We start from the raw sequence: 25047 nt of genomic DNA on the forward strand, positions 1-25047 counted from the left end.
GCACAGATTCGAGTTCTAAAATATAAGATGACCTTTTTGGTCATCACAATAATATATACTTAGTTTTATGAAATTTGTTTTTACTATGTATAAATCAGATACAAAATATACAAAAGACATATTGTATAAAATTTGTATAAAAATTATATTTAAGTGGTATGATATTGTAGTTGTATATAACTGGATGGAAATAATGTAGGCAAAACACCTAAAAACCCCCCTAAACTTGGCACGAATTATTAGTTACAGCCCTAAACTATTCGTGGTCTTAATTACCCCCCTCAACATAGCATTTTGAGAGCCATTACCCCCCCTGAACGATCCCATCCCAGGAAAGTGGCATGTACTCGCCTGGCACGTAGATTTTTCTGTCTATGTGGTATTTTATTTTAAAAATAAAATATATTTTTACCTTTTTAAGTATGTTACTTTGTTAGATAATGTTTTTTGAATAAAATTTATAATAAAACTTGGATAGAACTACATTATTTAGGCTAATTTATTTTTTATTTGGATAAAAATAATAATGTTTTAGTTATACTTTTTTTTTGAATTTGACTGAAAATAAAGATTTATACAATTGAAATAAATAGTCAAAGCATCTAAAAAGTTATAAAAAATACATAGTTTGAAATTTATTATTTTGGCTATAAATTTTTATATAGCTCTAAATTATGGTGTTCTAAAAATATATTTTATTTTATAAATTTTACCTGAAAAAGTAAAAATACACAGTTAAAATAAATAGTCATTGCATCAAAAGAAAAAATAAAAAGAGTGTAATACTGCAAGTTCATTATTTTGGCTATATGTTTTTTATTTGGTAAAATTTAATGGAGCTATGGCCAATTTATTTTTTATTGGTTTGACTCGAAAATAAAAATACACTATTAAAATAAATAGACATTATATATAAAGAAACAAACAGGAAATATACACAACTGGTACTCTATTATTTTTGTTAATAGTTTTTTATTTGGCTAAAATGATGGAGTTCCTATCAAACATTTTACAAATTCGGCCAAAAAAAAAGAAATATGCAGTTGGAACAAGTAGACATTATATCTTAGAAGAAATTAAAAATAATAAAAGGCAGAATAAAATCCACATTTTATGTTAAGATGAAGCAAGAAAAAATACACAGTTGTAACAAATAAATCATTCTATATATATATATATAGAGATAACAAGTAGACATTATATCTTAGAAATTAAAAATAATAAAAGGCAGAGTAAAATCCATATTGTATGTTAAGATGAAGCAAGAAAAAATACATAGTTGTAACAAATAAATCATTATATATATATATATATATATATATATATATATATATATATATATATATATAACTAAATGATAATTAAAAGTTAAAAAATAACTTATTTGGAAGCTAATTTTTTAATTTTTTTCACTCCCACGCGCTTAAAAGAGAGTGCACACACTCTCTTTGCCACATCAGCGTCCAGGGAGTAATGGTTCTCAAAAGGCCAAGTTAAAGGGGGTAATTACGACCACGAATAGTTTAGGGTTGTAACTAATAATCTGTGCCAAGTTTAGGGGGGCTTTTAGGTATTCTTCCAATAATGTATGAAAGTTGTAATTGTATATCAATTGATAGATGATCTGTAATGGCTAAAAGTAATGCGTCGTAACTTGACTCCGAGTTTATCACAATTTTGTCGACATTGAAATTAACATATCGACCACTAAAATCCCATCCATATGAACAAATAGCAAAGAAAATGCAAGAATTTAATTATAAGAGAAGATGGTGTAACGGTAACTTTGAATTTTCCTTGAGCATTCTCCAGTAGATTTTATTCCTTTGTAGAATTAAGGGCATGGTAGTTGCCGGTTGAAACAACAATTCATAATATTCATCTTTATTAATTAAAAGACATGATTTAAGGGTAAAGCGGATTATCTTAAAATAGTACTTGAATTTTCTGCAATAGGTTTGTCCTTGGTGAAGGGCAGGGTAGTTGGAAAATATTCTCAATTCACTATCATTCAATTCAGTGATTACCTTTACTAGTACATGAGGTTAGCTCATCTATTGACACTTTAAAGAGTATATAAATAAGATAAAAAAGAAGAGTAAGAAATAGAATTTTGAGCAAAGTCTATTAGAGTTGCAGATTTAGTTGGGAAATTCGTTATTATTCAAAGCACTCTGTTTACTTGAGATATGGGGAGAAAGAGAGAATCCAGAGAGAAGAGGGGAGAGAGGAGAGAAAAAAGGAAAATAGTGTAACTAATTATTGAAGGCACAAATAATGGATTGGGGATCTTTTAAGGTGGATTGTATATATTTTATAACTAAAATGTGTTTAGGTCAAGTAAATACCAATACATAGATATTTTTCGTAATAAGATTTCAAATAGTGTATAGAAATGAAAAAATCCCTTTCACATTTACCTAAGCCACCCGAAGAAAAAATTAAGGAGGAAATTATAAAGAAAGAAGAGCCTAAAGAAGAGAAAAAAGATGAGGTAATTTACTTACTACTAATTCATTATTATTTCTGTATATATACTTGTGGATAATCATCTCTTTGTCTCATTATTTGTTACTTTAATAGTAGTGACTTTGTTCTCTTTTTAATTTTCGAACTCATAACCTTTAAATCCTACTTTTACCTCTAAATATATCGTTTAGCTGAATGATCATGTTTGAGTCTTGCTTGAAAATTGGGCAGCCCGATGCACCAAGCTCCCGCTATACGCTGTGTCCGGAAAACGGTCAGACCGCAATGTTCAAAATTGATTAATACCTAATCATAGATGTCTCAATGGTACAAATGTGTGTTTGCATTACCAATTGATTACGAGATTAGTACTATAATTTGTCCTTTCGATTGATGTTGAAAAACAGAAAGTTACTATCTCCGTTCAGTTTTACTTGATACGTTTTGACTTTTCACGCCCTTTAAGAAATAATAAATGAAGTGCATAATTTATCATGATACATATATTAATTGATGCATATTTTATTGAATTTGAGAAAATAATTTGAAATGAGTAATAAATAACGTGAGTATAACATGAAAAAAAATTATTTTCTCTTGATATGCGTAAAGTGACAAGTAAAAATAAAAATCTATTTTTAATATATATGCCATGTAAAAGTGAGCGGAGGGAGTATTATATAAACCAAAGTTACTTGCCGACCAAGCACATGCAAAGTGAATAATTTTGAACAAACCAATATGGCTTCTCGTCCTTGGTACTTGCTTCAAAAGATTTAACTGGTAACCCATTATTATCCCTAAACTTCCAATTCTAGTTACCAATTGACAGATTTATCCATAAGTACGTTTATGTTATGTCGGTGCTACTTCTCTAATTAATTCGTATTTGTTTTAAAAAGTAGTTAAGATAATGGCTATTACCAATTATTGAAAACGAAGTAGGCCATGGAGACGAGAAGGGATGCTCATGTCAGCACGAGAAATTTTAAAATACTCAAATTTACAAGTGGTAATTGAAAAATAGTCATAGTTTCAAAAGTAATCGAAATTTAGCCACTTTTCATGTAAAGATAAATTTGAACGAAAACACTATTTAAAATCCAAAAAATATTCTAGCATAATATACAGGAATTCCAGTATAATATACTGGAACTCCAGCACAATATACTGGAGTTCCAGTGTAATATACCGGTCCAACATAATATGCTGGAAGTTCATACACAGGTGCTCCAATCTCCAGTATATTATGTTGGAACTTTCCGCGTGTTGGAGTTCCAGCATAATATGTTGGAAGTTCAAACACATGTGCACTAATCTCCAGTATATTATGCTGGACCGGTCCGTGTTGCAGCAAAATAGTGGCTATTTTTTAATGACTTTGCAAACGCTGGCTATTTTTGAATTACCAGTCCTAAAACTGGCTAGCTCGTGCTATTTTTACCAGGTCAGCCCCACCTACATGTAACGACCCAACTTGTCATTTCAAGAATTTAAGTCCCATCCAGCAGCATATGGCCCGGAGCAGATTCATATTACGCGTATTGACTTGCGTGCGTGGTTGAATTCAGTTACCGGATGATTCAAAGTGATTTGGGATACTTGATCCCTAAAAAGGAAGCTTAAGTCTTAGGATTTTGACCGTAGTCAGAACTATGTGAAGACGACTCCGGAATGGAGTTCCGTCGGTTCTGTTAGCTCCGTATGATGATTTTGGACTTAGGAGCGTGTCCGGAAAATTATTTGGAGGTCCGTAGTGAAATTAAGCTTGAAATGGCAAAACTCAAAATTTTGAAAAGTTTGACCGGGGGTTGACTTTTTGACATCGAGGTCGGAATGCGATTTCGAGAGTTGGAACAGCTCCGTTATGTCATTTGAGATGTGCCTGCAAAATTTGACGTCATTCCGTGTTACTTTGATAGATTTCGGCACGAGTTTTAGAAGTTGGAAATTTTGAAAGTTCATAAGTTTGATTCATGGTACAATTTATATTTTCGGCGTTATTTGATGTGATTTAAGACCTCAAGCGATTCCGTGCTAGGTTGTAGAACTTGTTGGTATGTTTAGACGGGGTCCCGGGGGCCTCGGGCGTGTTTCGGATGGGCTACAGACCATTTCCTTCTATTTTTGAACTGTTGTTTCTATTTTCTGGTGTTCTTCTTCGCGTTCCCGAAGATCACCACGCGTTCGCGAAGTGTTACTGCTGACCACCTTATACTTCTTCTTTGCATCCGCATTCAGCCCACCGCGTTCAGGCCATCGCGTTCGTGAAGGTTTGTCTTTTCCTCCACCGCATTCGTGATTAGACACTCGCATTCGCGAAGCTCTTCATGGCATCCTCATGTTTCTTCTTCGCGTTCGCGAATAGCAACTCACGTTCGCGAAGGTTTCCTGTTCTTATTCTTCGTGTTCGCGGCCCTTTGCAACCGTTCGCGTAAGTCAATCGTGGGCCATTAGATTTTTCCTCTCCGCATTCGCGAACAACCCATCGCGTTCGCGAAGCACAACTAGGCAGTGCATTTTTCTTCTTCGCAAATGTGATCCTTTCTCCGCGTTCGCGATGCACAATCACCTGAGCAGAATATAAGATTTTCAAATCGAGGGTTAGGCCATTTTTATCATATTTTTACTTATAGAGCTCGGTAATTCAATTGGGTAAGTGTTCTTCACTTAGTATTAAATATATTCCACGATTTTTATCTTCATTTTTATCATTTAATTTGTGTTTTGAGTTGAGGAAAATGTTGGTTTTGAAGAAAACTTTCAAAATGAAAATTCACGATTGGAGGGACGAAATAATATCGGAATTTGATGATTTTAGTATGATTAAACTCGTGAGTGAATGGGTGTTCGTATTTCGTAACTTTCGCCGGATTCCGAGACGTGGGCCCCACGAGCGAATGTTTGAGTTAATTTCGGATTTTTATTGAAAAATATAGTATTTTCTTATGGAATTGATTCTATAATTTTTGTTGACTGTATCGAATTAATTATGACTAGATTCGAGTCGATCAGAGTTGGAAAAATCGAGAAAAAAGCATACTACTTGATTTAAATTGGAGCAAGTCGAGGTAAGTGTCTTGCTTAACCTCGAGTGGGGGAATTTCTCCTTAGGCATTGAGTCTTATGTGCAATTTGTATAATTGAAAACCATGTACGCGATGTGACGATTACGTACTTGGTTTATATGTGCAAATTTTATTGAGTTAAAGTCTTGAGCATATTGTGTAGTAAATTGGATAATTGTTGGCATATATTTAATCATCTACTTGTCGTGCCTAAATCCTTGTTGTTGACTCTATTGTTATATGACAATGTGATGTGATTGTTATTTGATTATTTATGAAATTTCGTGAATTTGCTGGTTCGATAATTATTGGAATTTAATTTCATTTTGAATTTTTCCCTGTGCAAACAATTAATTAAATGAGCTTAAGAAGAGGTGTTTATATAATTATTAAAAAATTTATTTTTATGAAGACTTTGCTTTATTTTGAGTAATTTCTATCTCTATTGATTGTTTTTGGGTGTTGTACACATTGTGTGGAGCTTTTGTCTATTTGTTGTGAAATTAATTGACTTGGTTGTAGCTTTGGAATTTGGTTGTGGCCATTGAACAAATTGTGATATGAATTGATTTTTGTTATGTTTCTGTGATAATTTCTCGTGTAAATTATTTTGTTGTGTGAGTTGTTATTTTGGGGAGATAGGGGTGGCATTTCACCGTTGATATTATATGGTTATAAGGGTGGCATTTCACTGTTGTTGTATTTGTTTGAATATTGTCTGGACGGAGCGATAAGGATTTCTATAGGAGCGATAAGGGTGGCTATTGATATTGTCTAGGCGGAGCGATAAGGGTGGCTATAGGAGTGATAAGGGTGGCAATAGGAGCGATAAGGGTGGCTATTGTCAGGGACGATATGTAATGATGTGGGGTTGTGGTGTTGATGATTTTTATGTAATGTTGTGATTTTTCTTGTGTTTATTTTTTATGCCTTGTACAATTGGTCTTGTTGATAGTAAATTGATAACAATCTGTTTTATGTTGAAATTGAGAACCTGTGGCTATTGCCAGGCAGATTATAAATTGAAATTCGGGCACGAGATAACGTGAGAACATAATGATGATATTTGACACGTGAATTGTCCGTGCAGTTGTGATATGAAATGTGGGCACCAAGTGCTGTGATGAAATGGTAATGATATTTGGCACGTGAATTGTTCGTGCAGTTGTGAGATGAAATGAGGGCACGAGGTGCCGGGTAAATATAATGATTTAATTATGGGCACGAAGTGTCGTGGAAATATGAAAATGGGCTAAGACCCGTATTTTTTTATGATTATGAAATGATGTGTCGCATGGTGACTTTTTAATTAAAAGAATTATATTCAAAATATTTATTTGGAAGGATTTTTACTTAGAAAGTATTATATAAAAGAATTGTATTTGAAAGATATTTATTCGAGAAAATTATATTTGAAAAGATTTATTGAAAGAATTATATTTGAAAAATAATTATTTCAGAAAATTATATTTAAAAGAGAGTTATCTGAAAGAATTATATGTGAAAGACATTTATTTGAAAGACTTGATTTAATTGGGTGTAATTGTGTTTATTAATTGTTGAGTGATATTAATGGTATTCTTGTTGTCTGTTGTGCATATAACTGGTTGCTTTATCCCGCCCTTATTTTTATTTGTTTCCTATTATTTGTATATTATATTGCACAGATTATTAGGCTAGTGAGTGTCTTGACTGTACCTCGCCTCTACTCCATTGAGGTTAGTCTTGATACTTACTGGGTACTGAGTGTGGCGTACTCATACTACACTTCTGCATATTTTTGTGCAGAGCCAGGTATTGAAGATAACAGACTTGAGAGGAGTTAAAACGGGATCGTAAGGATTCAAGGTAGAGCTGCTTCGTCGTCGCAGTCCCTTGGAGCCTTTTCATTTCATTGTACTTTTAAATTGTAATCAAACATTATTGTATATTCGGTCCTCGTGATCATTCTATGTATCCAGTTAGAGTTCGTGACTCAATACTACCAGTATTGGGAGGTTGTATATCTTAATTATCCCCGCTGTTAGTTTTGATTACTATTAAAAAAAATGGCTTCAAAATGTAATTGAAATCGGCTTACCTAGGCTTAGAGACTAGGTGCCATCACGACGCCTGTGGTGGGATTTTGGGTCGTGACAAGTTGGTATCAGAGCTCTAGGTTCATAGGTTCTAGAGTCACAAACGAGTCTAGTAGAGTCTTGCGGATCGGTACAGAGACGTTTGTACTTATCTTCGAGAGGCTACATAACTGTTAGGAAATTTTTATTTCTTTCATTCTTGTCGTGCGAAATTTGTTGAATTTGGAATTTGAACCTTTGTATCTCTATTCTCTCACAGATGGTGAGGACACGTACTGCTAGGTTAGCTGAGCAGGCATCCGCACATACTGCTAGGGTTGCAAGAGGTCGGGGCCGAGGTAGAGGCCGATGTAGAGGTCGATGAAGGGCACGTGCTGCGACTAGAGCACCTGTCAGAACAACAGTTGAGGAGCCACTAGTAGCTCCAGTTGGGGGACAGGTACCAGAAACACCTGTTGTTAACCCCGGACTTCAGGAGACTTTGGCACAGTTCCTAAGTATGTTTGGTACATTAACTCAGGCGGCATTGATCTCTGTTGCACCAAACATTCTGCACATTGGGGGAGTAGCTCAGACTCCTATCACAACTCCAGAGCAGCAGGTTCACGTTGGTCAGGTTCCGGGTATAGTACCAGTACAACCTGTTATTCCGGTTCGACTTGAGGTCAGGCCCGAGGCATCAGAAGAAGAACAAAAGAAACTTGAAAGATTTAAGAGGTATAGTCCACCTACTTTCAGTGGCACAGCTACAGAGGATGCCCAAGAATTTTTGAAAACTTGTCACCGTATTCTCTGCACCATGGGTATTGTGGAGGTGAGCGGAGTTGCCTTTACTACATTTCAACAGTCAAGAGCAGCGTATCGGTGGTGGAAAATCTACGAAGAAGGTAGACCAGCCGATGCCACACCACCAACTTGGGCTCAATTTTCGAAAATGTTCTTGAAAGAGTTTGTTCCCTAGACTCTCAGAGATGTGTGGCGTGCAGAGTTTGAACGGTTGTGTCAGGGCACTATGACAGTGTCAGAATATGCTATCAGGTTCAGTGAGTTAGCCCGTCATGAACCTATCTTGGTTCCTACAATCAGGGAGCGGGTCCGCAGATTCATTGAGGGGCTCGAATATGATATTAAAATATGCATGGCTCGAGAATTGCAAACTGATACTCCATTTCAACAAGTAGTGGAGATTGCAAGGAAGATTGAGGATGTTTTAGGCGAGGAAAGGGAGTCTAAGAAGGCCAAAAGGTCTCGAAGATCTGGAGGGTTCAGTGAGTTTTACTCTTCAGCTAGAACCCATTTTAGCAGAGGCTCGAGCAGTCAGTCAGCTCAGTCTGCACATCAGATTACTCGGAGTGCTCCAGTAAGTTCTTACAATGCATCACCGGCACGTGATTGCTATAATGATTATTTCAGTTATCCGGCACAGACTCAGTTCGAGCAACCGCGACCTCAGAGGGGTTGTTATGAGTGTGGTGATACTAGGCATATCATGAGAGATTGTCCCAGACTTGGGAGGGGTGGATTTCATAAGAACACTCCATCTACAAGCTTTATTCCAGTTGATGTTCCACGTGCACAGTCAGCTAGAGATGGAGGACAGACGGGTAGTGGGCGCCTAAGAGGTGGAGGCACGGCCCGTTGATATAATCACTATGTTTTGGCTGAGGCCAATACAAGAGATGGTGGTGTTACAGGTACAATCCTGATTTTATTATAAAAGGATATTTTCCTTAATTTGATTCGGTTCTGAATATTGAGGTGAGTCCTCCTATTACGCTCCACTTACGGGTGAGCTTCGTAAATTTGTGACCCACTTATATGTTTATCCCTGTGGGGAGATTTAAAGATGTGAGCCCGTGTATGTCATTTTATTTTTGGTACACCATTGAGTGCTATAAGCCGAAAAGTAATTTTTATTATTCATTACTATGGGTTTAATATGTTTTGGAATAAATGATTCCAATTTTTATGAATTATATGCCCTACCGGTATGAGGGTTCATTATGTGTTGTGAAAACTATTTATGAAATTTATTGAAAAGAAGAAAGAAAGGAAATTGATATTTCAGTTGGCACAATGTGCAAAATACTTGTGATTCGGAGTTGAGGACGAGATCCTCATATTTTTATATGGGGTAAAATATTTAAACCGGGATGCAAGTCGCGATGAAAGTTATATAAGGACGAGGTCCTTATGTTGCAATGTTTATGAGTTTAAAATTCTCCCTTGTGAAATTTAATTTATGCAATAATATTAATAGGGAGTCATGCCTGTTAGGCTTATTTGATAATGCTTGTATATTGTTTTTCATATTCGGCCATTTTTGTGCTGTAAATATTGAGTTTTAGCCTATGAGGTGAGTGCCCAGGTGGCGTTAAATGTGACTTATTAATCCGAGTAAGTAATCATGAGGTCTTCATGCCTCACGTTCTGTTGTCAGTGTTGTGAAAATTCGAAACGAGGTGATGGTTAATATGAGATTAATTGATGATGCTGGAATTAATTATGAACAGCATTTAAGACCAGAGATGTGGTGATGAGCATACATATGATGTGCTTCATGTCCTGATATCATTATGATAATGCAATGCTGAGATTAATGTTAGGCCCAATTACAAGGAAGACTCTGCCAAAATTTTTGAAACATTTGAGAGATAGTAAAAAACAATTTGGGGGATTGAGACGTGCAAAAGAAGAGACAAATTATGTTATGTGTTTGAGGGCGAATGATCCTAAACGGGGGAGAATGAAACACTCCAGAAAAATTTTGAATTACTTCAACACTATCAAGAAAGTTGATGTGTGCATAGGCACGAGTTGTTATAGCCATTTGAGACTAATACCGTGCGTCGAAGTAAAAATCAGGCATTTTGGAAATGATTGGAGAGCTAGGGATTTTTTCTCTAAAGCTTATAAAAATGGAAAAAAGAAATAATCTCAATCGAGATGGTGTTGTCGGGCCCGTGTTAAATTGCAGGAATGTAGAATCGCCCACAAGTATGTGTGCAAGAATATACTCAGTAATTTAAAGTCCTCAGAAAGATTCTTAGCACGTTCGTGGATGAACGTTTGTTTAAGAGGTGGAGAATGTAACGACCGACTTATCCTTTCAAGAATTTAAGTCTCGTCCAGCAGCATATGGCTAGAAGCAGATTCGTATTACGCGTATTGACTTACGTGCGTGGTTGAATTCAGTTACCGGATGATTCAAAGTGATTTGGGACACTTGGTCCCTAAAAAAGAAGCTTAAGTCTTAGGATTTTTATCGTAGTCAAAACTATGTGAAGACGACTCCGAAATGGAGTTCTGTCGGTTCCGTTAGCTCCGTAGTGGAATTAAGCTTGAAATGGAAAAATCAAAATTTTGGAAAGTTTGACCGGGGGGTTGACTTTTTGACATCGGGATCGGAATGTGATTCTGAGAGTTGGAACAGCTCTGTTGTGTCATTTGAGATGTGCCGGCAAAATTTGACGTCATTCCGGGTTGCTTTGATAGGTTTCGGCATTAGTTTTAGAAGTTGGAAGTTTTGGAAGTTCATAAGTTCGATTCGTGGTGCGATTTATATTTTCGGCATTATTTGATATGATTTGAGACCTCGAGCGAGTCCGTGTTAGGTTGTGGAACTTGTTGGTATGTTTAGACGGGGTCCCGGGGGCCTCGGGTGTGTTTCAGATAAGCTACAGACCATTTCCTTCTATTTTTGAACTGTTGTTTCTATTTTCTTGTGTTCTTCTTCGCGTTCGTGAAGATCACCATGCGTTCGCGAAGTGTTACTGCGGACCACCTTATACTTCTTCTTCGCGTCCGCGTTCAGCCCATCGTGTTCGTGAAGGTTTGTATTTTTCTCCACCGCGTTCTCGATTAGACACTCGCATTCGCGAAGCTCTTCATGGCAACCTCATGTTTCTTCTTCGTGTTCGCGAATAACATCTCGTGTTTGCAAAGGTTTCCTGTTCTTATTCTTCGCGTTCGCGGCCCTTTGCTCGTGTTCGCGTAAGTCAGTCGTGGGCCATTCGAACAATCCATCGCGTTCGCGAAGCACAACTGGGCAGTTCATTTTTCTTCTTCGCGAACGCGATCCTTTCTCCGCGTTCGCGATGCACAATCACCTGGGCAGAATATAAGATTTCCAAATCGAGGGTTAGACCATTTTTATCACATTTTGATTTATAGAGCTCGGTTTTGAGCGATTCTTGGTGGGTTTTTTAAGAAATTCAATTGGGTAAGTGTTCTTCACTTAGTATTTAATATATTCCATGATTTTTATCTTCATTTTTATCATTTAATTTGTGTTTTGAGTTGAGGAAATGTTGGTTTTGAAGAAAACTTTCAAAATTAAAAATCATGATTTGAGGGACGAAATGATATCGGAATTTGATGATTTTAGTATGGTTGAACTCGTGAGTGAATGAGTGTTCGTATTTCGTAACTTTTTCCGGATTCCGAGACGTTGGCCCCACAGATGAATTTTTGAGTTAATTTCGGATATTTATTGAAAAATATAGTATTTTCTTATGGAATTGATTCTATAATTGTGTTGACTGTATCGAATTATTTATGACTAGATTCGAGTCGATCGGAGTTGGAAAAATCTAGAAAAAGGCATACTACTTGATTTAAATTGGAGCAAGTCGAGGGAAGTGTCTTGCTTAACCTCGAGTGGTGGAATTTTCCCTTAGGCATTGAGTCTTATGTGCAATTTGTGTAATTGAAAACCATGTAAGCGAGGTGACGAGTATGTACTTGGTTTATATGTGCAAATTTTATTGAGTTAAAGTCTTGAGCTTATTGTGTAGTAAATTGGATAATTGTTGGCATATATTTAATCATCTACTTGTCGTGCCTAAATCCTTGTTGTTGACTCTGTTGTTATATGACAATGTGATGTGATTGTTATTTGATTATTTATGAAATTTTATGAATTTGGTGGTTCGATAATTATTGGAATTTAATTTCATTTTGGATTTTTCCCTCTGCAAAAAATTAATTAAATGAGCTTAAGAAGAGGTATTTATATAATTAATGAAAATTTAATTTTTATGAAGACTTTGCTTTATGTTGAGTAATTTCTATCTCTATTGATTGTTTTTGGGTATTGTACACATTGCGTGGAGCTTTTGGCTATTTGTTGTGAAATTAATTGACTTGGTTGTAGCTTCGGAATTTGGTTGTGGCCATTGGACAAATTGTGATATGAATTGATTTTTTTTATGTTGCTGTGATAATTTCCCGTGTAAATTATTGTGTTGTGTGAGTTATTATTTTGGGGAGATAAGGGTGACATTTCACCGTTGATATTATCTGGGCGGAGAGATAAGGGTGTCTATAGGAGCAATAAGGGTGGCAATAGAAGTGATAAGGGTGACTATTGATATTGTCTGGGTGGAGCGATAAGGGTGGCTATAGGAGTGATAAGGGTGGCAATAGGCGCGATAAGGGTGGCTATTGTCAGGGATGATATGTGATGATGTGGGGTTGTGGTGTTGATGATTTTTATGTAATGTTGTGATTTTTCTTGTGCTTATTTTTTATGCCTTGTGCAATTGGTCTTGTTGATAGTAAATTGATAACAATTTATTTTATGTTGAAATTGAGAACCTGTGGCTATTGTCAGGCGGATTATAAATTGAAATGTGGGCACGAGATGCCGTGAGTAAATAATGATGATATTTGGCACGTGTATTGTCCGTGCAGTTGTGATATGAAATGTGGACACGAGGTGCTGTGATGAAATGGTAATGATATTTGGCACGTGAATTGTTCGTGCAGTTGTGAGATGAAATGAGGGCACGAGGTGTCGGGTAAATATGATGATTTAATTATGGGCACGAAGTGCCGTGAAAATATGAAAATGGGCTAAGACCCGTATTTTTTTATGATTATGAAATGATGTGTCGCATGGTGACTTTTTAATTGAAAGAATTATATTCAAAATATTTATTTGGAAGGATTTTTACTTAGAAAGTATTATATGAAAGATTGTATTTGAAAGATATTTATTCGAGGAAATTATATTTGAAAAGATTTATTGAAAGAATTATATTTGAAAAATAATTATTTCAGAAAATTATATTTAAAAGAGAGTTATCTGGAAGAATTATATGTGAAAGACATTTATTTGAAAGACTTGATTTAATTGGGTGTAATTGTGTTTATTAATTGTTGAGTGATATTAATGGTATTCTTGTTGTTTGTTGTGCATATAACTGGTTGCTTTATTCCGCCCTTATTATTATTTGTTTCCTATTATTTGTATATTATATTGCACAGATTATTAGGCTAGTGAGTGTCTTGATTATACCTCGTCTCTATTCCATTGAGATAAGTCTTGATACTTATTGGGTACCGACCGTGGCGTACTCATACTACACTTCTGTATATTTTTGTGCAGAGCCAGGTATTGAAGATAACGGACTTGAGCGGAGTTAAAGCGAGATCGTAAGGATTCAAGGTAGAGCTGCTTGGTCGTCGCAGTCCCTTGGAGTATTTTCATTTCATTGTACTGTTAAATTGTAATCAAACAGTATGTATATTCGGTCCTCGTGATCATTCTATGTATCCAATTAGAGTTCGTGACTCAATACTATCAATATTGGGAGGTTGTGTATCGTAATTATTCCTGCTGTTAGTTATGATTACTTTAAAAAAAATGGCTTCAAAATGTAATTGAAATCGGCTTACCTATTCTTAGAGACTAGGTGCCATCACGACGCATGTGGTGGGATTTTGGGTCGTGGCACTACAATTAGGGGTATCACTTAACCAACCGAACCGAACCGATTTTTAGATTTTTTTAAATAAAATCGTAGGTTTTTATATAAATATATAACTGTATCGATAATTAGGGTAGATTTTTTATTTTGTAAAAATAAACCGAAAAAATATCGAATCGCAACGAATATATATATATATATGAAAAATAATAAACCTATCATGCTACTCTTAGTGACACTAAATTATTTTCAGCATATTCACTAGTAAGACACAAAGTATTCTAGCGATTATGAGTAGCAAACTACAATGTATTGATATGAATATGTTTCCTTCCGTATGATTTAGATTTATCTTTTTGAATATTTAATCTTCTATAGATTATTTTCTTGAGTACCAACTTGGTTAATATCTTTTCACTCATGTAATTTAAATTTTTTTTGTTGTCTTTGCTTAGTTTCTTTTACGCTACCGTAGAATAGTTGATGGATTTATACTCCAGCCATCTTTCATATTTTTATAATTCATCACCATTTAAACATTAAAAATACCTAGACAGTTTTGTTAAGTCCTATAAAAGTATATATGTTATTGTATTCTACTTCTACTAGTGACTTTTACATGATATTAAAATAAAATATCGAAAATTAACCGAACCGTACCGATACCGAAGAGAAACCGACATGATTGGGATGGTTTCGAAAAGTTTAATTTTTGTTATACATTATTGAATAACCAAAAAATTGGTATGGTATAAATTTTATAAAATAACTGGCCGAACCGAACTATTGACACCCCTACCTACAATCCAAGGATCGTGGGTTCAAGTCACCAAAGGAGCAATAGCTCCAAAAAGGGGATATTTAAAGAGGAAAATAAAATAAAAAGATTAAAAAGAAAAGAAAAAGAGTAGGCCATTGAAATAAACAGAAAGTAAATAAAGTTTAGCTTGGATGGACTATGGTTTTACCGCTTAACATTCTTGAAGACCATATATATATATATATATATATATATATATATATATATATATATATATATATGTACCCGATTTTGTTGGAAGGGGAGTTGCCTCGAGGGTAACATCATAATAGATCGAGCTCGAGCTCGAATATACAACATCAAGCCTGGAGATCGAAGTGTTCATTGAGATCAAGGCCTGCAACAATCGAGATCAAGCATGACTGACTTCGAGTAAGGCGTAATAACGGAATGGCGAGATATCAGTAACCGGTCGAAGACCACGGCGAAAATCCCGGAATAGATCAAATCAAAGCGGTTATTAGTGCCAATCACGAGATCTACTTCCGCTATTAGAGTTGTACTTTATTTAGGATTCCTTTATTATATAAAGAGGGATCCCATTCACTTGTAGGGGGCAATCATTATTCACTGATAAGAATATACACATACGATGCTTTCTTTGTTTTACTTACTGTTCATCGTTGTTTATTCCATCCTCAGTGTTCTTATTAACTAACCTGGAGACTATCTCGAATCGAGGTCGAGGCATTATTTGCAGATCGGTTTAATTTATTTTATTGTCCAATTTATCTATTTAATTCATTGTTTATCAATTGGTATTGGTTTAAATCACATATCCTTAAAACCACAATATAAGTTTAATTGTTACTCAATTTTTAGGGTAAACAGTTTGGCGCCCACCGTAGGGCTAAGGATAATAGTGATTGTTCGGTACTGATTCTGGTAAAACATACTATTTTACGCTTGTTCTTGTAAAGTATCTATGCTTTCAGGTTAAAACATGTCATACTCACAAAATGCATCCACACATGGGGACAATGGCCTCGGATTCCACGGTGAAAACAAAAATGTGATTGCTCCAGGAGTCGAGGTGCCACAGGCTAATCTCGAGGGAGCATCGGTTGCCAACCCAGTCGATATGAGTTCGCACGTTGCTCTAAATGCATACCTAGGCGCAGATCTCGATGGGAGTGTACGCAGAGCAGGCCGATCTAGTGGCCAAGGAACACATGGCAGAGGAGATGAACGAGTCAGTCTCCAAATGATATTCTATCACGACCCAATTTTTCCTCCGTTGGGTATCGTGATGGCACCTAGTCTTAGGGACTAGGTAAGCCTGACAATAATTAAAACAACAACATTATTTAAATAGAATCTCTTAAAATTTCCAAAACCGGTAGTACAAGTCATAAGCTCTATAGAGTGTTTGCTAGAAAACTTCTAAATACAACTATCCAGAATAAGTATAAACAGTGCAAAACAAAAACTGGAAGGTGACTTCGAAGCCTGCGAATGCAGTAGCAGGTTTACCTTGAGTCTCCACAGCAACAGTCCACACAGCTAGCTAACGAACAAGTACCTGGATCTGCACAAAAATGTGCAGAAGAGTAGCATGAGCACACCACAGCGGTGCCCAGTAAGTATCAAGACTAACCTCGGTGGAGTAGTGACGAGGAACAGTCAAGACACCCACTGATCTAATAAACTGAACAGATATAAGTACATGAATAACAGAAGTATGCTGTCTATATAAAGACTATGCAATACGGCTCACAATACAGTAATGGCATTAAAGCAAGAAACAACAAGTATCAGTGGAATATCATGAAAATGATGCAGACAAAGTGAATGGAACACAACCTAAATCCGAAATCACGAATACAACAAGGACAAGAAATAATTCAGTAATTACAACCACTTTTACCTTAGGTTTTTGTCAACAACTCCACGAGGTACCGAACCTCGGACAATTTACGACTCACGGGTCTCAATACCTGAACCCTAACACTTGGCATCCTGTGCCCCCATAACACCTCATAACCACACTGACGACTCACGTGTCAATAGAGTCATTCTCACATAAAAGACAAGTAAACAAGGTGAGCATATATGCTCAACAATATCAAGAACACCTCTTATCTGATAAGAGTGCTTAACTACGTGTATGCTTGTGCAAGTGTCCTAACATAGTTCATACCAGCAAATAAGCATAAGGAAGAAGAAGAACGGACAACACATAGAATATTTTCTCACAACTTTCACAAGATAAAGCTCACACAGGTATGTATACCACTACACAAATATCAACAACAAGAATGCCCCAAGGCCATAAATCATCACAAATCAATCCCTGACACAACCCACCTTGTCTCGCCACGTGTGCAATAGTAACATAACTGCCCGCCTTGTCTCGCCACACGTACATAATAATGTTCCTAACCTTGTCTCGCCACATGCGCAACCCATACATACATACATACATACATATATAAATATATATATACATACATACATACATATATAAATATATATATATATATATATATATATATATAAATATATCCCACCTTGTCACGCCGCATGCGCAAAATCAATAGTAATAATAGCACGGCAGAAACCTCGTGCAACCCTATAACAACAACCGCATGGCAGAAACCTCGTGCGTCACAATAATAATTGCCGCACGGCAGAAACCTCTTGCATCACCACAACAAATACAACAACAACAATGGCAATAATACAAAGTACGACAAGTAAATCAACTCAAGAACTTTTTAAATCACAGGAAAATGTGGGACCAAATAACAAAGAATAACCACAGTAAATAATGCTAGGGGTAAAGAGAACAACTCAACAAAGGAAAACTAATGTGTATCAACGATCCCACAATATACATTTCAACAACAGGGAAACTAACACGAGTCAAATAATTCCAAATAAAACAAGTCGACTAAGATATAGGATATCTAAAACTTCTTTTAAGGTTGAGAAATTACCAAGGATTTTCAACAATTTAATTACGGATAAGCAGCGGAAAGATAATCATAATCGAAATTAAGACTAAACAAATTATAAGATGATATAGTAATAATTTCAAATAAAGATAAGCAGTTATGAAAAGATAGCATGACAATAGAGGAGGTAAAAAAAATCTTCAGTTAAGTCAAATAAGAGTCCAATAGGCAATAAGAGTGAATCCTGAAAGCAATTAATTCTAATTAAAGCATGTAGAGGTGAAACTAGTAAATAGGAACTTAATCATATCAAGAACAACTTCATACTCAGTGAATATAAGGACCTAAGAATCTTAAAAGGCCAACTTTTCACAAATAAGTCCGAGTACGCACTCGTCACCTCGCGTGCATAGACTACAATCAATATAGAAGACTCAAATCCTAAGGGGAAAATCCCCCACACAAGATTAGGCCAGATACTTACCTCGAACCAAGCTCAAACAGTCTGTAAGAATGTCCTTTCCTCAATTATCCAACTCCGAATGGCCCAAATCTAGCCAAACACAATTGTATAACATGAATACAACAATAATAAACTTATCTAATCAATGAAATCAATATTTAATACAAATTTCGAAATTTGTCCTAAAAGGTCGACCCGGGCCCACGTCTCGGAATCGGGTAAAAGTCACAAAATACGAATACCCATTCACTCGCGAGTTCACTCGTATCAAAATTATCCAAATCCGATGACTAAATCCCAATCAAAACTCAAAACTCTTAGTTGAAGAACTTCTTCCCATTTTTCCTAAATTTTCAATCCAAACCCGAAACTAAATGGAGAAAAGAACTATGGATTAATGGAAAACAACCAAAAACGAGTTAGGAATCATTACCCCAAAGTTTCCTCTGAAAAACCCTCGAAAAATCTCCAAATTTCGAGCTCTCAAGTCCAAAAATGAAGAATGAAACCAAACCCTCGGATTTCTCTTTTCTGCCCAGGCGTGACCACACCTGCGCATACATAGCCGCATTTGTGCGACCACATGTGCGCATGTCCAACCGCACCTGCGCTTTCCCTCTCTTCTGTGCGCCAAAAGTCCACTTTTGCGGAGCCGCTGATGCGCACTATTTCTCTGCACCTGCGGAGACTGTCAAGTCCAGCTCTTCTCGCACCTGCGCTTCAATCTTCGCATCTGCGGGCATCGCAGATGCGGAATTTTCCTCACACCTGTGACCCCTGGCCCTCCTCCCTTTTTCCGCTTCTGCACTTGCCACTCCGCACGTGCGCTCTCGCACCTGCGGTCTCTTCTTCGCAGGTGCGAAAATACCAAAAGCCTGAAGACTTAGGAGTAACACAAATCAAACTTTTAATCCGTTAAGCACTCGAAACTCACCTGAGGCCCCCGGGACCTCAACCAAACATACCAACCAATCCTGATACACCATACGAACTTAGTCGAGCCCTCAAATCACATCAACGAACGATGAAACTACGCATCGTACCATGAATCGAACTTATAAATTTTAAATCTTTCAACTTCTAAAACTCGTGCCGAAACCTATCAAATCAATCCAGAATGACGTCAAATTTTGCAGGCAAGTCCCAAATAACATAACGGAGCTGTTCCAACTCTCGGAATCGCATTCCGACCCCGATATCAAAAAGTCCACTTCCGGTCCAAATCTCCAAAAATTCGACTTTCGCCATTTCAAGCCTAAATCAGCTACAGACCTCGGATTTACAGTCCGGGCATGCTCCTAAGTCCAAAATCACCCAACGGAGCTAATGGAACTGACGGAACTCCATTCCGGAGTCGTCCTCACATAGTTCCGACTACGGTCAAAATCCTAAGACTTAAGCTTCTGTTTTAGGGACTAAGTATCCCAAATCACTCTAAATCATCCAGTAACTGAATTCAACCACGCACGCAAGTCAATACACATAATACGAAGCTGCTCGGGGCCTTATGCCGCTGGACGGGACTTAAATTCTCGAAACGACTGGCCAGGTCGTTACATCCTTCCCCTCTTAAACAAACGTTCGTCCTCGAACGTGCTAAGAATCGCCTCGAAGTCTTCAAATCACTGAAGGTACATATCCAACACACACCCGCGGGCGACTCCATGTCACCCCAATCCACATAAGCCTGACGACACCATCCCAACTGTAATTCATCCTTTCCGCCAACACCGATGAGACTTAGAGTCAAAATTCTCACCTTTCATTTGTCTTTAAAAGACCAGATTCTTAATCCATAACCGATAACTATCTCAACCAGCTGTAACAACTCATGCATATACCCACAAGGTACGACCACATAACAAAACACCACACATAGGCCCATAATAACATTTCTGATCACAATAGCTGCCCGAAATCAAAACCAGCACCGACAAATAGACCCATATCCGTTAGCAACCTATTTTAAACCTCCACAACGCTGATAATGATGCAAGAAACACGAAGACCTCATAACTAAACACCCAATTCAACAAGTCACAGCTAACACCATCAGGCACACACCCCGCAAGCCAAAACTCAAGAAACACATAACGAAATGGACTAAGTATGTAAAGGGAAACACATAAGATAAATATCAAACAAGCCCGACAGGCACAACTCTCTAACAATACCCTACTACGAATCAATTCAAAAGGAAAAATCAAAGTACATGAACAAATCATAAGGATCACATCCTGGTATCACCCTCCATCGCGGCACGTAGCCTGGCTTAAACATAACAAATCACATGGAGTCGCGAGGGTCTCGCCCTCAACTCTGAATCAAAAGTCGAATACATATCATACCAATGGAAATCTTCCACTAACTTAATTCTGCTAATAAAATCTCAACACTTGCTAAATTCTCACCCCGGTAGAGTATCAAATCACAAATTATAACCAATTACTTAGGAATCACATCAAACCTACCATAATGGACAATGAGAATTCACTTATAGTCAACTTTCAATAATTAATAGAAATAAATGATAGACACGGCTATTACTCATAGAAACTCCCAACGGGGTAAACATCTAAACATAATACTAAGTCATGAACTCACCCATAGGTGGGACAACAAGTAGGGGAACTCACCCCGATAAGCAGGACCGAATCAAATACGAATAGTGCCCCTTTGTAACAAATCAAAGGCATACCTGTATGACATCATCTGGAGCAATGACCTCAAGCCTACTATATGAAACACATCAACGGGCCGGGCTTTCCCCTCTTGGGCGCCCTATATTCGCCCGAATACTCTGCTGTGACACGACTGTCCGGAGTCTAGGACAATCTCTCACCATGTGGCTGGTATCTCCACACTCGAAGCAATCTCTCTACTAATGTGGCTGTGGGAACTGTGCGGTACGGGTACTCTGAGACCCATGAGCACCTGAAGCACCGTGCGAAGCCTGAAGTGCAAACTGAACTGGCTGACCCACAAAACCTCTACCATGTCGTACCCTGCCTCCAAAATAAGGCCTCCTCACCTCCCTGTCCTCTCTCTCCTGATCTCGCATGTACTCTCTCTCACGGCCCCGCCTATCCTCTTCCTCATGATCCCACATGCCCTCTACACGGCAAGTGATCCCTACCACATGCTGAAACGAAACATCTAACTCTAACTCCCGAGCCATGCTGAACCGAATATCATGCCTCAGTCCCTCAATGAATCTACAGACACGCTCTCTAACTGTGGTGACCAAAGCAGGTGCATGCCTAGCCAAATCACTGAATCTTATGGCATACTCTGACACTGACATAGTGCCCTGGCGCAGCTGCTCAAACTCTGTCCGCCATGCATCTCGAAGGGACTGAGGTACAAACTCTCTCAGGAACATCTCTGAAAACTGAACCCATGTAAGTGAAGCTAATTCGGCTGGGCTACCCAACTCATATGCCCGCCACCACTGGTAAGCCGCTCCCCTGAGCTGGAACGTAGTAAAAGAAACCCCTATCGTCTCCATAATACCAGTACAGAGAACACGGTGACACTCCTCCAGAAAACCCTATGCACTCTCTGAAGCCAAACCACTAAATGTAGGAGGGTCATATTTCTTAAACCTTGCAAGTCTAAGCTGCTCTTCCTCAGATGCTGATGCCCTGACCACCGGCTGAACTGGGACCACAGGCTGTGTCGCCATGACACCTGGAACCTGACCAACATGAACTCGCTGCTCTGGGGTATGGGCGGCAGGAGTCTGGGCTCCTCCCCCGATCTGTGAAATAGCTGGTGCAACCGAAATCAACCCCGCCTGAGCCAATGTACCAATCATGCTCAGGAACTGTGCTAAGGTCTCCTAAAGTCCGGGGGTAACAATAGGCGCCTCCGGTACCTGCTCTCTAACTGGAACTACTGGCGGCTCCTCAACTGCTACTCTAGTAGGTGCTCTAGCTACGGCACGTACTCCTCGTCGACCTCTGCCTCTGCCCCTAGCGATACCTGCTCCGGGAGCAGCGTCGTCGATAACTGCAGCTCGTGTCCTCACCATCTGTGAGAGAATGGAATGATAAAAGTTCAAACTCCGAGATCAATAAGCTCGCACGATAGGAATGAAAGAAGTGAAATTGTCCTAATAGTTCTATAGCCCCTCGAAGATAAGTACAGACGTCTCCGTACCGATCCGCAAGACTCTACTGAACTCGCTTATAACTTGTAGCACCTATGAACCTAGAGCTCTGATACCAACTTGTCACGACCCAATTTTCCCTCTGTTGGGTATCGTGATGGCACCTAGTCTTAGGGACTAGGTAAGCCTGACAATAATTAAAACAACAACATTATTTAAATAAAATCTCTTAAAATTCCTAATACCGGTAGTACAAGTCATAAGCTCTACAGAGTGTTTTCTAGAAAACTTCTAAATACAACTGTCCAGAAATAAGTATAAACAGTGCAAAACGAAAACTGGAAGGTGACTCCGAAGCCTGCGAAAGCAGTAGCAGGTTTATCTTGAGTCTCCACATCAACAGTCCACACAGCTAGCTAACGAACAAGTACCTGGATATGCACAAAAATGTGCAGAAGAGTAGCATGAGCACACCACAGCGGTGCCCAGTAAATATCAAGACTAACCTCGGTGGAGTAGTAACGAGGAACAGTCAAGACACCTACTGGTCTAATAAATTGAATAGATATAAGTACATGAATAACAGAAGTATGATGTCTACATAAAGACTATGCAATACAGCTCACAATAAAGTAATGAAATTAAAGTAAGAAACAACAGGTATCAGTGGAATATCATGAAAATGATGCAGACAAAGTGAATGGAACACAACCTAAATCCGAAATCACGAATACAACAAGGACAAGAAATAACTCAGTAATTACAACCACTTTTACCTTAGGTTTTTGTCAACAACTCCACGAGGTACCGAACCTCGGACAATTTACGACTCACGGGTCTCAATACCTGAACCCTAACACTTGGCATCCTGTGCCCCCATAACACCTCATAACCACACTGACGACTCACGTGTCAATAGAGTCATTCTCACATAAAAGACAAGTAAACAAGGTGAGCATATATGCTCAACAATATCAAGAACACCTCTTATCTGATAAGAGTGCTTAACTACGTGTATGCTTGTGCAAGTGTCCTAACATAGTCCATACCAGCAAATAAGCATAAGGAAGAAGAAGAACGGACAACACGTAGAATAATTTCTCACAACTTTCACAAGATAAAGCTCACACAGGTACGTATACCACTACACAAATATCAACAACAAGAATGGCCCCAGGCCATAAATCATCACAAATCAATCCCTGACACAGCCCACCTTGTCTCGCCACGTGTGTAATAGTAACATAATTGCCCGCCTTGTCTCGCCACACGTGCATAATAATGTTCCCACCTTGTAACACCGCATGCGCAAAATCAATAGTAACAATAGCACAGTAGAAACCTCGTGCAACCCCATAACAACAGCCGCATGACAGAAACCTCGTGCATCACAATAATAACAGCCGCACGGCAGAAACCTCGTGCATCACCACAACAAATACAACAACAATAATGGAAATAATACAATGTACGACAAGTAAATCAACTCAAGAACTTTTAAAATCATAGGAAAATGTGGGACCAAATCACAAAGAATAACCACAATAAATAATGCTAGGCGTAAAGAGAACAACTCAACAAAGGGGAACAAATGTGTATCAACGATCCCACAATATACATTTTAACAATAGGGAAACTAACACGAGTCAAATAATTCCAAATAAAACAAGTCGACTAAGATATAGGATATCTAAAACTTCTTTTTAAGGTTGAGAAATTACTAAGTATTTTCAACAATTTAATTACGGATAAGCAGTGAAAAGATAATCATAACCTCAATTAAGACTAAGCAAATTATAAGATGATATAATAATAATTTTAAATAAATATAAGTAGTTATGAAAAGATAGCATGACAATAGAGGAAAGGAAAAAAATCCTCAGTTAAGTCAAATAAGAGTCCAATAGGCAATAAGAGTGAATCCTGAAAGCAATTAATTCTAATTAAAGCATGTAGAGGTGAAACTAGTAAATAGGAACTTAATCATATCAAGAACAACTTCATACTCAGTGAATATAAGGACCTAAGAATCCTAAAAGGCCAATTTTTCAGAAATAAGTCCGAGCACGCACTCGTCACCTCACGTGCATGGACTACAATCAACATAGAAGACTCAAATCCTAAGGGAAAAATCCCCCACACAAGGTTAGGCTAGATACTTACCTCGAACCAAGCTCAAACAGTCCGTAAGAATGTCCTTTCCTCAATTATCCGACTCCGAATGGCCCAAATCTAGCCAAACACAATTGCATAACATGAATACAATAATAATAAACTTATCTAATCAATGAAATCAATATTTAATAAAAATTCTGAAATTCTCCCTAAAAAGCCGACCCGGGCCCATGTCTCGGAATCGGGTAAAAGTCACAAAATACGAACACCCATTTACTCGCGAGTTCACTCGTACCAAAATTATCCAAATCCG

The 25047-nt window shown here is 37.7% G+C and overlaps 1 protein-coding gene across 1 annotated transcript in view; it reads left to right on the forward strand.

The window, feature by feature from the left end:
* The first annotated feature begins 2473 nt into the window (after nt 1-2473).
* Nucleotides 2474-25047, forward strand: part of LOC104120173 (heavy metal-associated isoprenylated plant protein 7-like) — a 39315-nt gene continuing 16741 nt past the window's right edge. Inside the window, exon 1 of the transcript XR_011408063.1 lies at nt 2474-2494. The gene's annotated coding sequence lies outside the window, so the exon portion shown is untranslated. The remainder of the gene's footprint in view (nt 2495-25047) is intronic.

Source organism: Nicotiana tomentosiformis, chromosome 5, assembly GCF_000390325.3.
Source record: "Nicotiana tomentosiformis chromosome 5, ASM39032v3, whole genome shotgun sequence".
Lineage (NCBI taxonomy): Eukaryota > Viridiplantae > Streptophyta > Magnoliopsida > Solanales > Solanaceae > Nicotiana > Nicotiana tomentosiformis.